This window comes from Ursus maritimus (genome assembly GCF_017311325.1).
Source record: "Ursus maritimus isolate PB19 chromosome X unlocalized genomic scaffold, ASM1731132v1 scaffold_X1, whole genome shotgun sequence".
In the NCBI taxonomy this organism is placed as follows: Eukaryota; Metazoa; Chordata; class Mammalia; order Carnivora; family Ursidae; genus Ursus; species Ursus maritimus.
The window spans coordinates 106732112-106748772 of NW_024423319.1; positions in this window are offsets into that span (position 1 = coordinate 106732112).

Genomic DNA, 16661 nt, shown 5'->3' on the forward strand with positions numbered 1-16661 from the left:
TATAGTAAATATAAAGTATAATAAAATGATTTAAGCCACAAATTTGGGGGTTGATCTGTTATGCACCCAACAATAACCAGGACATATCCTGTGTCTGTTTCTTTTGAAATTTTAAGGGCCTATGTACCTGTCTTCAAGAACAGGACAGAATATAGGGAACTGGGCAATCATGAACCTCTCCTTAACGAGGTAAAAAAATCTCTAAGGCACAGAATGTCAATGGGAGCTTCCAAAAGATCTTAACACTACAAAAGCTAAGATTAGTACTAGAAACACACAAAGAACATGTTTATCGACTTTCAAGTAATGCAAAGGAAGTATGAACAACGAACCCCTTAGTGCTTAATTTCAAACTCAATAGCAACTTCATCTTGGTTTAACAGAACAGATGATATATAGAAAGTACTCCTGGTAGAGACTACCTAAAAAGGCTGGAAAATAGAATATGTACATATGGGATTACTTGTAATATAGTCTATCTGATCGAGAGTACCTAGGTAGGTAACTACCTACATGGAATCAGGGCATGGGTGGACGAGCTGGCAAAAAGCGAACCAAGTCTTCAGTGGCTAAAAAGAAGCAAAAGTACGAATCCACAGAGAACAAAATGGTAATGCCAGCAGCTGCCCTGAGTTTATCTGCAGAGTCTTGGCTGCTAGAGCTGTGGATTTTAAAGGAAAAATGATTGGGCCCAGGCAGAGAGCAAAGTTGGATGGGAGGTTCCTTTAAAAGGCCTCGTCCATCAGAAGCTGTACTCACTGTAACGAGGGGGGAAATTTCAGTGTACAGAGACTTATGATGAAGTCATTTGCCTTTCTTAGCCTCATGGCAGTGTCTCATCTGAGAATGTGTAAGTGTAAGCTAGTACGCATGCAAAACTGGATCTGGAAATCACACAACCTCTAAGAACTGAAAAAACACAAGCAGAGATTTACTTTATGAGGCTCGGAAACCTCACAGAAGTAAATACAATTGCTTTCTGGAGGCAAGCACATTAAACCTAGGTTTCAAAGAACTGTCACAGATAATAGTTTCTACAAATACTACTTACGAGAAAAGAAAGGGTGCAAAGGAGAGAGGAAGGAAGGAAGGAATATATCACAAAACACACAATGAAGTAGGCCACTTCTTGCATCACCTCATACCCTCTTGGCTTTACCAGGCTCTTGTACAAGTTCCTACTGTGATAACCAGATCTGCATAGACTCCAACCAAATTCATCTACAGAGTTGATAAAATTTTAATCAAAGTCCTAACAAGTTTTAAAGGCTGATTCTTGAAGACATCGAACAACAACAGACCAAGAACAGCCAAGACATTTCCGAAAAAAAAATAAGGTATGGGAATTCATATCAGATATTAAAACTTTTTATAAACTATAAAAACTGAAATACCGTACTTTTGGCACAGGAATAGGCCATTGACCTCTGTATCAGAGAGCCTAGAAATGGACTTGTGCCTAAATGGAGACTTGGTACATGACCAAAGGGTCATTAGAAATCGAGGGCCAGGTGGGACTCAAACAAATACTCTGAAACAACTGGTTATCCGACAACAATGGATATCCAAGAAAAAAATAAATTTGGATCCCTTTCTTGATAGACAAATCAACTCCACATAAGGAAAGGACATACATATGAAAGGCAGTATCTTAAAATATTTCAAAGAAAAAATAACAGATTCTATGCCCCTAGAGTAAGGAAAGATTAAACAAGATCACAAAGTACCCACCACTCAAAGTTGTCTAAAAATAAAATTAAAAAAAAAAACAAAATAAAACAAATACTCGCCTCTTCTAAGCCTTAAGAAGAACAATCACAAAGAGAATCATGTCCATATAAGGACAAGCACCATGGTGAAGGGCCTGGAAATCTTGGAGAATAGACACATAAACTTGGGAATCTTTTAAAAATAAAGATGACTTACAAGGCAAATAATAATTACCTTCAACTATTTTATTTTTTTTAAGATTTTATTTATTCATTCAACAGAGAGAGAGAGACAGCCAGCGAGAGAGGGAACACAAGCAGAGGGAGCGGGAGAGGAAGAAGCAGGCTCCCAGCGGAAGAGCCTGACGTGGGGCTCGATCCCAGAACGCCAGGATCACGCCCTGAGCCAAAGGCAGACGCTTAACGACTAAGCCACCCAGGCACCCCTCAACTATTTTAAGTATAAAAATATTCCGAAGGCTTGCTAAGTGTCGGAGGATAGGAACTTATAACCACACACCTCCAGTTTTCTCTCTTCTCTCTCAGAAGGACCAGGATGGAAGGAATTCTTTGGGTTTTGCTCTTAAACCCACCCCTTTCCAGTAGAAGAGACGAGGAAAAAGAATCAAGCATGTGTAGACCCCAACCTTGCTGCCTTTACAAAAAAAAAAAAAAAAATAGGGAATTCTGTTTGTCCGGGTAGGATGTGGTAGACAGGCTCACATAGATGAACTGTAGGAAGTCAGTACAGTTCAGGGAGAAGTTGTTGGAGCCAAATAATGTTTGCAGATCAAAGCCCTAATTTTATCCACAATTATGATGACCTATATACATTTCCAGTTGGCTCAAAACCAATGGGGAAAATGGTACGAGTAGTTACCATCTACATGATCAGAACCCTTAAAAGTCCCACGAGACTATAAACAAACACACACACACCCTTCCTTGATCTGGAAAGAATTTTAAATAACAGCTTCTTAGGAGTGGTTCAAAGGAGAAGCGAGATTAACAGGTAGAACTTAGTAGGAAATATATTTCAATTTGAACTTGTTAATATCAACAACAACAAACTTTTCACAATTGCTTGGTAAGTGCAATACAGGATGTCTCCCAGCAAATTTCTAGTGAAGGCCACCAACTCACAAAAACAGGAGAGTATTCCTGTAGTATATGTGGCCTCTAATGTCCCTTCTAACTGCAAGATTCAACGAAATTTTTAAACAGGCTTAAAATACAACTTTGTCATTTAAGGTCTTAAAGAACAAAAGCAATGCAAATGGTTTTTGACCAATATTCTCGAGTTACAAAGTACCTTTTTAAAAATGTGTATGCTCCTTCTTTATACATATCTACATGCATATACATATACATTGGGGGGGGTGTACATATATATACATATACACACATATATATACAGCCGTCAGAATCTCGTAGGAAACTTTCTGACAATATACTTTGAAGTGTCACAACCACAAAAGTAAGACAATTCCTCACATCATAAAGAATAGTCTTACCTGGAGAATTAATCATCATTTGAAAAGGTTCTAGAGATGGACTCGGATGACTTTAGAGAAAGCAGAAAGCATTCGGTACGTAGAATTCACTTTATCTACCTTTCCCCCAAAACTTCCTACTCTGCCTTGTTTTTCTGGCAATGCTGTCTCCTGCTTTTCTCTTTTGAAAATTGCCCCTTATAAAGAGAGGAGGTTGATGTTAGCACCATGGGTGGGTCTCATGCTTGTCTGAATATTAGAATCATCTGGAGAGGTTTTACAACTTCAGTGATCAGGCCAGACCTCAGACCATTTAAGTTAGAATCCGCAGAAGTGGGAACCAGACAAGATTTATTTTTAAAGTTCTCCAAGTGATTCCAGTGTTGGACAACACTGAGACCTACTCTAATCGCAAATACCAGTAGTTCCCAAACTATAGCCTGCATGAGAATCACCGAGAAACTTCGGTAAAACAGATTGCTGAGCTCCACCCGCAGAGTTTCTTATTGAGAAGGTCTGGAGTAGGGATGAGACTTTGCATTTCTAACAAGTTTCCACGTGATGCTGAGGACCACACGGCGAGAACCAGGTGAAGAACCAAATGTGTGTACTTTGGCCCACTGGGTTCTCAAACAGGGAGTCTTTAGGATAAAAAAAGTGAGTTGCTTGGTGATGTTTCCATTGTGAGGTGGATTCCCACACATACAGCATGTCAATTAATAAAAAATGGTTCCCTCCCTCTAGTTTTCCCTCCTGACTTCTAAATAGGATAAAAAAAACTTCTTAATACCCCAGGCAGTCTCGGCCTAGAACTCACTTTTTTAATTTTTATTATGTTATGTTAGACACCATACGGTATATCCTTAGTTCCATGACTCATTGTTTGCGTATAACACCCAGTGCACCATGCAATACGTGCCCTCCTTACTACCCATCACCGGCCTAGCCCAGTCCCCCACCCCCCTCCCCTCTGAAGCTCTCAGTTTGTTTCCCAGAGTCCATAGTCTCCCATGCTTCATTCCCCCTTCTGATTACCCCCCTTCATTCTTCCCTTCCTTCTCCTACTGATCTTCCTGCTATTTCTTATGTTCCATAAATGAGTGAAACCATATAATTGTCTTTCTCTGCTTGACTTATTTCACTTAGCATAATCTCCTCCAGTCCCATCCATGTTGCTGCAAATGTTGGGTATTCATCCTTTCTGATAGCTGAGTCATATTCCATTGTATATATGGGCCACATCTTCTTAATCCTGTCATCTGTTGAAGGGCATCTCGGCTCCTTCCACGATTTAGCTATTGTGGACAATGCTGCTATGAACATTGGGGTGCATAGGGCCCTTCTCTTCACTACGTCTGTATCTTTGGGGTAAATACCCAGTAGTGCAATGGCTGGGTCATAGGGTAGCTCAATTTTTAACTTTTTAAGGGACCTCCACACTGTTTTCCAAAGTGGCTGTACCAACTTGCATTCCCACCAACAATGTAGGAGGGATCCCCTTTCTCCACATCCTCTCCAACATTTGTTGTTTCCTGCCTTGTCCATTTTTGCCATTCTAACTGGCGTAAGGTGGTATCTCAATGTGGTTTTGATTTGAATTTCCCTGATGGCTAATGATTTTGAACATTTTTTCATGTGTCTGTTAGCCATTTGTATGTCTTCATTGGAAAAGTGTCTGTTCATATCAGAAGGTATGAATAGAACTCACTTCTAACTTGTTATAGCCAAAGGCGATCCAGAAGGCTTTCCAAGGTTCCAACAACCCTGATTGAAACAGGTTGGGGGGAAAAAAGTCAAATCCACAAGCCATATCACCACCTCTTTTGGGAGAAGAAAAAAAACATACATATGCACATTCATCTATATATTCACTTTCTTTTTTTTAATATTTATAATGAAAATCACAAAACTAAGTTTTTGAAGTATGAGAGTTAATCTTGCCTTTGTCAGGCAAGCCAGATCTCTGCCCGTTTGGAGCTGCACAAATCCACAGTGCTCCCAGGAAAACACCCTTCTCCGCCGCTCTCCCAGAGTATCTGGGAGCTCGGTCTGAAGGAAAACCAAGGTACATCTGCTTTTCCCATCTGTTTCAAGCCTGGATAGTCTTTTAGTGTTTTGGAGGTTTCGTTATTGAAGAACAGTGGGAACAAAAAAGATGAAGTTACTCCTGCTAAATCTGTGCATTCAATCTCGGCAACCTGGCCACATCCTTGAATCTATCTTTTTAAGCAGTTCGGGCCTCGAGTTTCAGATTCACGCAATTTCCCTCGTTTTGACAATCTGCGGGCTGCTTCAATATCAAACCCAATGATTAGAGTGCCAAGACCACTATTTTCCTTAAATTCACAGGGAAGACTTCCATTTTTTCTTTTCTAAATTTAGCATTTGCTGCCACACTCTCAATGCCTTCACTGGCGTTCACAGTCTTCTCTCAAGTTGGGAGTGAGAAGCTAATGAAATTCAGGAAGAACAACATAAATGCAACCTCACCCCCAAGGAAAACTGCACTTCTTCCTTTTGGGGAAGATTGAAAACCTCCACGCGCTCATGTTCCTTGAAAATGTGCTTCCAGACCGTCTTCATCATCACCTTCATTATATTGTGGAAAATGAGGAAGTATGTGTGAAACCCTTGAAAGAGCTCAGAGCCCTGTGCAGATGTAAGGCTTGGTTGTTACTGTACCTAGACGCAGGCTGCTACCCACGCATGGGGTTCTTTTCCACGATGATTCGGGGGTCGATAAGTCTTCTCACAACTGGTCCAAGAGTAGCAGTTAGTAATGTATCTGGCCCTAGCTCTGACCCTGCACGGAATAGCGGGGAGCCATATGGAGACTTAAAACTAGTACTGTTGCATGATCTTTAGGGTATCAAACCAGAACTGGTAGTATGTTGACCTCATATCCACCTGAGCTGAGCTAGGGAAGTTTTTTGACTTAAGGCCCGAAACTAGCTGGTCTCACATTATAATAAAATCCCAAGGTAGGGAGAATCAAATTCAATACTCTTAATTTACATGTGGGCCAAAGAAATCCGGGAGTGTAAATTCACTTGCCCCGTGTTTCACAATGACCCAGGACCGACGAGCAACGCTGTACTGCGCTGATGCGGCTTCAGAGGCAGAACCACACCGTCTTTAGCTAAAACACACTGATCACAGGCCCAACGATTACTAGGTAGGTAGACAGATTCTCTGAACACCATATTTATGGATATACATAGGAAGCCAGTCTGCACATTGAAGATTTTGTTGACCGATCTTTTGAAAACAGTCTGTAAAGTATTTCCATCTGTAGTAAAGTAGCCCTCATACCCATTAATAATTCACAGCTCAGCTCAGCAAATGGAGCAGAGAATAAACCCGATCATTAGTGGAAACTACTATTGTCAGCACTAATAAAGGTAATTAACATCAAAGTCTAAGTTTTTCACTTATCGAGTAATTTGCAAGGGATAAGTTTATGAGGAAATTAACCAGCCATCCCATAACTCTGTACTTTTTTTCCATTGATTTAAACATCTTAATTGCCAGGAAAACTTAGCCACACAAAAAGAAAAAAAGAGGTTACGAACTCAGGGAGTATGGTTCATGATTTTCCACAGCTTACTTTTTTCATTATAATACATTTTCCATTTTTAATTAAATGAATAAAATAGCTGTGTTGCCTGTGAGATTATATACAATTGCCAAATAAAGCTGCAGACATCTCTCTCCTTAATGTGCTTAGAGAAGACTGCTATGCTGTCTTTTAAATAGACACATTTTCTTCACTTATCTTGTTTTGAATTTGTACAGGCTTATAAAATCACAACAGATGTTTCCTGTGGGTACTGGGTACCAAATAAATTATACATCAGTTTCCCGTTGGTTTTCTTTCTTAGCAATCATCAAATTCTTTTCAGCTCAAAATTGGGTAAGACAAAATCAACTCTGTTTTGTATCTTCTCTATACTCCTGCATGGACAATGAAGGCCAATCCAATGACAGTAACCTGGGCATTCAGAATTTTTTTTTTAAATTGAAAGAAAAAACTACCTGCCCATTTCCCATTGCATCAAATCTGAACCACTGCTAGACCAATACACCAAAAAGCGTTTACTCAGTAATGAGCACTGTGAAGGATAGAGAATGATGGGATATGGTCTCTAAATTCAGGAGACTATGACTAAAAGTAACCAAGTTCAACACAAGAGAAATATATTAAGAGAAACAAGTAAGGAAAGCATTTCCAGTAGATAGGGAATTAGTTATAAACAGGATGACCACCCAAGTTTCCTTAAGTCCTATGAGTCAGACTTTATCCAGCTTAAAGTTGTGGGAATTCAAAACATCAGACAAAAAATACCGAATTTCCACAGTGATACATGAGCTACAAGAGCTGACTTTGAAATAGGCTCTGCTGTGCACATGCATCTTTAAAATTGTCTGGTATGATGACCACACTTGCAAAGAAAGGAAAAAAGTGAAGAGCCAAGGGTGAGGTCAAAAATGACTCTCCAGGGACACCTGGGTGGCTCAGTCAGTTAAGTGTCTGACCCGTGATTTCGGCTCAGGTTGTGATCTCAAGGTCATGGGACCAAGGCCCACATCAGGCTCCGCACTCCATGGGGAATCTGCTTGAGATTCTCTCTCTCCCTCTCCCTCTGTCCTTCCCCACCTCAAATAAATAAATAAATCTTTTTAAAAATGACTCTCCAAGAGGTCTATAGATGACAGTGCAAAGAATGGAGTCTCGACAACCACTGGCTGGTGTGAGCTTTATAGATAGAGTGGTTTCCCCGTGAGAGTAAAGCATGGTGGCCAGGCCACCTCTAGGTCCTGGGTCTCAGAGTCATTATAATGAATAGCACCTGCATGGCTGTCATTTCAAGGAGGAGAAAGGGTGGCTGTGTAACTAGATTAAAGGAGAAGTAGGGGTTGCATCTTGGTGAGTGAGAAGCAGTTTCTGGAGATACGGCTATGAAGCTACCAAATCGCGCCCCCTCCTCTGCTCTCATTTAACTACCCAAGCCTAGAAAGGCTTGTGTTTCCCAATTTATCAAGAGGTGAGGATACTCCACAAACACTGACAAGCTAAGAGTTGAAATCTTGTCTCAAATATGTCTGTATTATCCTAGAGGCCTCAGAAAGTGTTTACAATGTAGACTAGATCTAGAAAACTGTTCACATCTTAGCCCAAGGAACACATACCCTTATTATTTTTCCACTTCACTCTTTGGGCAACTCCCCTCCCCAAATCCAAAGAGCCATCATCGTTGTCATTTATTACTAGAAAGACGGTGATGATGTGAGAGCCTGGAAATTATCATCGTTGGTCTGACCCAGGTTTTGTAGGCATGGCTATGGCCTATCCCTGTCACTTGTGAAACTGCTTGTCACTACTCAGTGCAATGTGTAAATTGTGGCAGCTGCAATTGGAGCAAAGAATCTCTTGCTGCTCGTCATGAAAATTGTTCTGAGTCACATTCTGCAAGGCAGCTCTTTTCTAAAAGTGGCCCATTATTTCTTGAATTGTAACCATTTTGTTCTAACTTCTCAAACGAGCAATAGGCCAAGGAGTGGGTGTGTACAGAACTGATGACAGCCTGGCCCCCTTCCCATGTCCTTCCATGCCCTCTGTAGCTCATGAACTGAGTGAACAGCCCAGACTGAAGCTTCTCCTGGTTCTGACACCTACCCAGGTTTGGGAGCTAATGGCCCAGAAAGAAGAGACAAGCATCTGTGCCACCACGGAGGCTTCCTTGACTGCCAACCATACCTGAGATCTGACATCTTTCCCACCAAGGCCAACCCAAAACAATACCGAAGCACACAGCCTCCCTGCCATCACTCTTATTCTCCTAGTGATCCAGTCCGCTTTAGGTGCCTTCCTTAGGTCTCACTCTCAACGCTTTCCACTCTGGAACAGAAGACGCAGGCCAGGAAAAATACAAGATCTGCATGAGAGAGTGAATGCCTCCTTCAACATTGTCCATCACCCTCGTCCTGGCTCTGAGAAAACCCATCCCGATCTGCAGCCCATTTGGCCAGACTCTGACATCCTGTGTATGGTCAGCTGTTGCTGTGTAACAAACCACCCCCAAAATTCAGTGGCTTAAAATAAAAACCATACGTTTATGATTCTGGAGATCGGTAACTTTGGATGGACTCAGTTGGACAATTCTTCTGGTCGCATCTGGGCTCCCTCAGCGAACCTTGCTCAGCTGTAGGCAAGCTAGGTGGCTCTGCTTCTGGGAGTTGACTGGCTATTACTAGATTGCCCGAGAATGCCTCCATTAGGTCTCTCATCTTCCAACCAGGGCTTGCTCTCATGGGAGGGAGGTAAGGTTCCTAGACAGAGACAGCAGAAGTGCACAAAACATTTCGATGCCTAGGCTCAGAGATAACACACAGTCATTTCTGCTGCATTCTATCGACCAGATGGAATTATGAGGCCAGCACAGATTGAAGTGTGAAAAATTAGCTCTATCTCTTGAAGGAAAGAGCTACAGAGTCCCGTTGCAAAAGGCCTAGATACAAGAACTGCAGCCATTTTAGTCATCACCTTGCCTAGCTTTGTCCTGAGTACACCTCTTCCCCAGGACTGGTCCCTGTTTCAAACCCTTAGCACACTGAGTAATTGTTCTACTACAGCTGGATGCATAGATAATCAACTGGGTAATAACCAAACCATTTGCCAAGTTTTCAACAGCCATCTGGATTCCCAACTACCAGGTCTATACGTGCCATTGAATTCACTGATAGCAAAACTTTTAGAAGTTAGACTGAGATTGTAACATTCCTTTGACAGTGTTCTTAGACTATTATAACCTCTGAGAGAGGCCAGCCTCTATATCAATTTCAGTTCCATCCCTCACCCCCACCCCAACACTGCCCTTGCTTTCTTTTTCATGGAACCTCTCCTTCCCCTGAAGGACCCTGGTACCAAGCAATCCATAAAGCCTTACATCTGAGTCTGCCTGAAGGACACCAGCTGTGAGAACTTATTATCAGAATGAGTGGTTCTCAAACAATAGTCTCTTCAAAGAATGATGCTGGGACAACTGGGAACCTACATGCGAGAGAATGAAGCTGGACTCCTATCTCACACCATATAAAAAAACCAACACAAAATAGACCCAAGGCCTAAATGTAAAAGCTAAAACTATAAAACTCTTAGAAGAAAACTTAGGGTTAAATCTTTGTGACCTTGATCTTGGCAGCATATTCTTAGATAGGATACAAAAAGCACAAGCAACCAAGGAAAAATAAATAGGACCTCATCAAAGTTAAAGACTTTTGTGCATCAAAGGATACCATCAAGAAAGTGAAAAGATTACCCACAAAACAGGACAAAATATTTGCACATCATGTATCTGATAAGGGTCTAGCACCCAGAATACACACAAAAACCTTTTACAACTCAACAGCAAAAAGACAACAACCTGAGAAGTGGCAATGGATTTTAGTAAACGGCTACCAGCCCCTGCCACAGAGGACAGTCAAGAACTTGTGCCTTGCTTGGAACTGGGTCCCTCAGAGTTTTTCTGGGTAGCCTGAAGAAACAAAAGATCAAAATGGACAGGGCTAGTTTCTCCCTATGGTAGATGGCCTCTTTGGGCCCGATCCATCACAGCTTTCTGCATCCACACCCTTGCCATGGCCTCATCACAGGCACAGTATACTTCTCTCTGCCTTGACTATGATGTCGGCCGCGGGACTAGCTTTGGCCGCTAACATGAGATGGAAGCGAGAGTGTGCCAGTTTCAAGCCTGGGCCTTCAGATGACTGGTGTGTTTATGCCTTCTCTTTTGTCTTTTTACCATCACAATGAGAAGAACATGCCTAGGCTGCCCACTGATCCCAGTAGGAAGAGAAGAGAGACACAGAGAGCAAAACCAAATCACCCCAGCTAGACCCAGCCTAGCACAGCCCATCTCCAGCGAACACCCAGATTTGTGAGCCAAATACCCACATTTTGTTTGCTGAGATTTTGTGGTTGGTCATGATGCAGCGTTACTGTGGCCAGAGTCAACTGATAGACCGCTGCAGACGCATCTCGGCAGAGTTCACTGTTGCAAGGCCGACGGTACCCTCAGAGATGTCGGGCTGGGGCCAGCGCGCTCAGTCAGCTTCTTCACGCCAAGTTCTTCAAGCTAAGCGTCCTGCTGATTTTCAGGTCAAGCCGTATGTGAGCTGCGTTCTAGAATCCATGCATGCTGGCTGATTAGGTACACGGTGCTGCTAACTGCCTCATATTCAAAACCTCATGACTCCTAACACGTTCCGCAGAAGAAGCAGATGTCATCTTGACAGGATTTCTTTGTTTTCTCAATAGATGCTACAAGAGCTGCCCATGCTCTCTAGAGCAGACAATTTATCAAGAGATCAAGATTATTCACTGTGTTTTATTAATACGTTTTATGCAGTCATACTGATTTCAAACAAAGGTGTCTTCTGTCTAATTGTTTTTGCCTCCGATCTGACGGGAGCATTATTTTAGCACAATTGTATCAATCCAGAAGTTATCTTGAGTATAAAATGTAAAGAGACTACACAAAGTGCTTCTACCTATAATGAAGTGTCAGAAACTTCCTAAATCTGACAGCTTTACCTAGAAATCGAAAATAACATTTTACCTTCCCCCCCCCGTAATATCATTTTTCTTTTTCAGCAGTAAGACATTAGATGCCACAGAATTCTCCGACTTTAGTAAAACCAACTGCAAGTCAGCCTAATCTTTTTAAGCAGGCAAGCGGCATGTTCAGATGTTAACACTATGAGCATCTCTGAACTGCCCTGGCCCTTCCGTTTCTACTAATCAAAGTCCCTCCCTCTTTGTGAAACCACTTTCACTTTGTGAAACCTTCCCTGTGAACCACTGAACGTCACACACAAACAGAGGTACAAACTGTTGGAAAGTCTCAGAAAGAGGACTGAATCATGCCCATTATTGCAGCCAATCGAACACACCTCCCCGACTTCCATCGGCGGGGTGGGGGTAGGGGGTGGCCTGGACCCCAGCTGCTGCGCTCTGAAAGTCACTGCTGCATTTGTGTTGGGGGTGGGGCGGCATCTCCCACGGGCTGCTCCCAGCCAATGACTGAGCAGGCCAGGGGTACCAAGTAAGGTAGGCCCACTCCGAGGAGACAGGGAATACTTCTGATGGCCAGTGTTGGCTGGAGGACACTAGGACAGCCTTGCCAAACCTTTATGTGGCTGCACATCAGTCTAGGACGCTTCTACCCACCGTCTCGCCCTCCACTTCAGTCCGGGTCACACGCACACGGCGGTCTGATGGTTCTCCTAGCCTTGCCCAGCTCCCCGCCCATTTTCTCTCACAGGCGTTTTTCTTAATAAAAGCCTTGCCCAGTTAATCCTGTCTTGACACCCGCTTATTATAGGACTGGGACCAACATGCCCATATGTGTATTCTGTGTTTCAGGCCAACTGCTCAGAGGAGAATGGTCTCTCTGCTCTTAAGAAAAAACTAGTCTCAAGGAAACCCACTGAATTTTCTGGCTTGCCTGTATTTATTATAATTGTTTCTTATTATTGGCTGTAACAATAAAGAACCTATCTCTTGGTCATTATTATAATAATGGAAGAAAATACATATAGTCATCTCACTTACTTACCATGTTTAAATGTGACCTAAGACTCACTAAATATGATGACATACCTTCTTTCCTTCAACGTCTCTTTGGTGCAGATTATTTCCCAGAGATCAGGATCCTTCAGTTGGTGGGAATGAGAAGGTGAGGACAATCCAAGGGCTGGATGAGCAGGTTGGTAACACTCAATCACGCCAAAGACCAACTTCCAAACTTTGTACTCTCCTCATTTCCAGACCAAAAGTCCAAACTTGGACACAATATGTAACTCTTCTATGAGAGCCAACATCCTTCATAACTATTCTAGTTTCTTCCTCAGTGATAGACTCCTTCATACCTTCCTAGTCAACCCCCACCTCCTGTCGCTTTTCAATGCTATCCCAAATAATTAAAATGACATTTGAGGAATAAGAGCTCCTTCCCTGCTTGTTCACAATAGTGACAAGACTTATGTGAGGGGAGGGAGCAGAGCACTGATTAGCTAGGAAGAATAAGGAGAGTTAGCATCCAAACATAGCCCAACATCTACGCATTCTTGCCCCGCCTTTTTCATTAGGGCAGGTGACCATTTGAACAGGGTTTTTTTTGTTCTTCCTGATGAAAATAAAAGTTTCCCCTGGCTATCAGTCTCCATATTGACAAATGATTTTCAGTTAGCAACTCACAGAGCAGCATTTTCATCGCAGTCAAGAGGAGAGCGACTAAAACACGCTAGTAATGATTTGCCTAAGCAGTTCAGGAACTACCTAAATGAAAACTCTTGGTGGGACCTCCTCTTGGACCCTGCCCTAGCCCTGACACCTCATCTGGGATGACGTGCGCAAGATGGTCAGGATTTGGTCTAAGAAGACTCTTACCACTCTGTTGGAATGACATATTCCATGTCTCCCCCATTTGCCAACGTCAGCACTGTCTCTTCCCTGAATTTCTAAGCCATGTTCTATTCTGTGCCTCGGTGATAGACTCCTCCTGGCTCTTGTCCAGTCAGTTCTGACTCCTCCCTGGTTCTTGGTCTGTTCTATATCTGCTACTTGGTCTGTGACTGTTCACCCTGCAGTGTCTAGCACACAGGGCACCGTGGCACCATTCCAGGCATAGGGTCCCAGATCAGGGTGTGAAATAGACTAGAACTCGGCAGGAATTGGAAGGATATTGGAAAAGGGATGTGGTATTGTTCCTGGGTCATTTTTCAACACCATCCCATTCCTCCCATAGAAACTTAGTCAGCAATATCAGGAGTATCTGCTGCATCTCTAAGACTCAAACACCAGCCAGGTCATCTGTGAATGAGATCTCAACAGAGAGTGTGGGCTTGGAAAGATCAGAGAATAAAAACAGATTTTAGAAAAGTATTTCTTCACCAGAGCCTTTACCTCGGAATTATATTTCCCCAGAAGGCAATCCATTGAAACACAGTTCCATAAATCATTAGAGGCGCTGTATAAAAGAAACTTGATTTCCATGATCAAATAAGTCAGGAAAACTGTAGCTGAAACAAAGTCAGTAATTTTCTTCACTACAGGACTTCTCAGAGCTTTCATTGCACTAGTAGGAATTATGATCAGCAAGAAGTAAATATAGGATAAAGCAGTTCTCAAACTTACTTGGCCATGGAAGCCACGTTTTGTCTCGTTTTTATCAATGCAGACCTATTGATATCTTGTATAGCCTAGTTTTTAGAGGACTGTGGTTTGGGAAACACTAACCAAAATAATGTCTCTCATTATTTAGATGACACAGGAGAGTAAAAATGATGAAAGATCCTTTCTGAAAAGCCATGTTCCTCCCCTACCCAAAGTGACCCATACATTCCTTACCCCACATGGGGAATTGGTATTACTCTGCGTTTCCACACTTCCGGCAATTCAGTTTGGCTACAGTGACCTTGAGAAAGTTACAAACCTATTTTAGGCATGGTTCCTTCATTTATGACAACTGGCCATAATGATATATCTTCCCAGTCTAGTTCCCAAAGCTATAAGAATTAATGGAGCCTTTCGTAAAGAGCGATGTGAATTCCTTGGAGAAACTCTCTATGTAAATACAAGGTCTTGTCATCTTAAATGCTGGGGATTTATGCCCTGGACTACACTGTGACAGCCACACAGAGAGAGCGCTCCATTATTTTTCAAAGCCACAGACGTCTGATCAACACATTAGCCTTTCGGCCATTGTTATTTATAAATATTACCTCCCAAATACATGAAATTCCGATTTCTTCCTCTGTGAACTGGTAAGACGTGGCAGCAATGTACTCTTTACTATTTCAGTATTAGTATTTCTAAGGGTTAGAAAAGGGAGAGGACTTGCCGTGTGGGATGCATGTATAACATTTACTTCCACAAAAGAGGGAAGGGCCAACATAGATAGGACGAATTGGGTTCTTCGTTATTTATGTAAATTGGCCTTTGAGATCTAATGCGTAAGTGCTTAATCACATGAAAGGAAAACTGAAGCAAAATTTCAAATTAACTTGGCATAAAGATACATTCCTACACCAATGAGTAAAAAATGCTTTGGGGATGTGGAAGCGTGGTATTTGAAACACTGTTTCAAACTGACTCAGAAAATTTTTACTGCAGACCAGTGTGTGTGTGTGTGTGTGTGTGTGTGAAGAAGTCAGGCAAACAAAAGAAGCACAGCTAGGAGGGTAATCGTAAGTGTGAACAAGGTGGTTTTTTTTAAAACAGCGGGGACAAAGATAGAAAACACATGATGTTGACTAAATGTAAACTCTGCCAACGTTGTGTTGCTTGTAGGTGATCACGAGCTAAATGGATATGGAATGTCTGGCTCCGAGAAACCAGCTGGTTACATTCACATTACAATTTTTCCAGGACTCTTGTGCTTTGTACCTCATTTATTCTTGTATCTTACCTGCTCCAGGGAGTTCTTTCTTAGACTGAGCTCTTTTTTTTTATTTAAATGTATCCTTCTCATCTTGCCCCGGGCCATCTCTATCACCACAATCTTTCCTCTGCCCAAAAGGCTTTTTTGTCTCCTAACCGATAATTTTCCTTCTGCTCCCGCTCTGTCTCAAGAAAAGTTCCTCAATCCTTTGGATATAAAATGACAACTGAGAAGTTAAAAAAAAAAATCTCTGTCCCTTCAGTTTTTCTTAGAAACACTCACCCAGTTGAGACTCCAGGGCACTTCTTGGGCTGCGCCTTGTCAAGTCTACAGGAACCCAAAGTATCAATCTTCATCTAAAATCCCAAATTGCCCTTTGGAAGGAATGGCAGTTTAAAACATTCATTGCTTTTGATCCTCTGAAATACTAAAACATTCATTGCTTTTGATCCTCTGAAATACCCCTCATTAAATAGTTGCATAGCCTGCAAGAACTGTGAGCTGATTCAGGGGGAGATGAATGGTGCTTAGGAAAAATTTAAAGAAATTTCTTACTGCTATTCACTAACTCAAATTAGCTTTCTACATGACCAAAAAATAATAATACTCTTGTGTTGTCACTTGATTCAACAACTGGTGTAGAAACAGCCCATGTATTGCTATAGGAAATTAAGCCCAGTCCTTACATTATTTTAATTTCAGCTCCTTATGTCATGTAGACATAGAGACCTTGTCAAAAAGTGGGATGGGACATGAAGTTCTAGAAGATCTATAAAAGATCCCAAAGTACATGGAAAGAAAAAAAATCTGCTTTAATGTAATCATTAATGCTTTGGATTTCCTGCCAGATTTTGTGACAGTAATTCTTTCATTCAATAAATATCTATTGACTACCTACTAGGTACTGCTGTTGGCACCATGCTGACCATGGCTTGCAGTACTGACAGCCAAACCAAAACAGCATGAATCAAGGATCATAAGGTCCTGACTATTGTCTGCAGTAGTACCCTATGCAC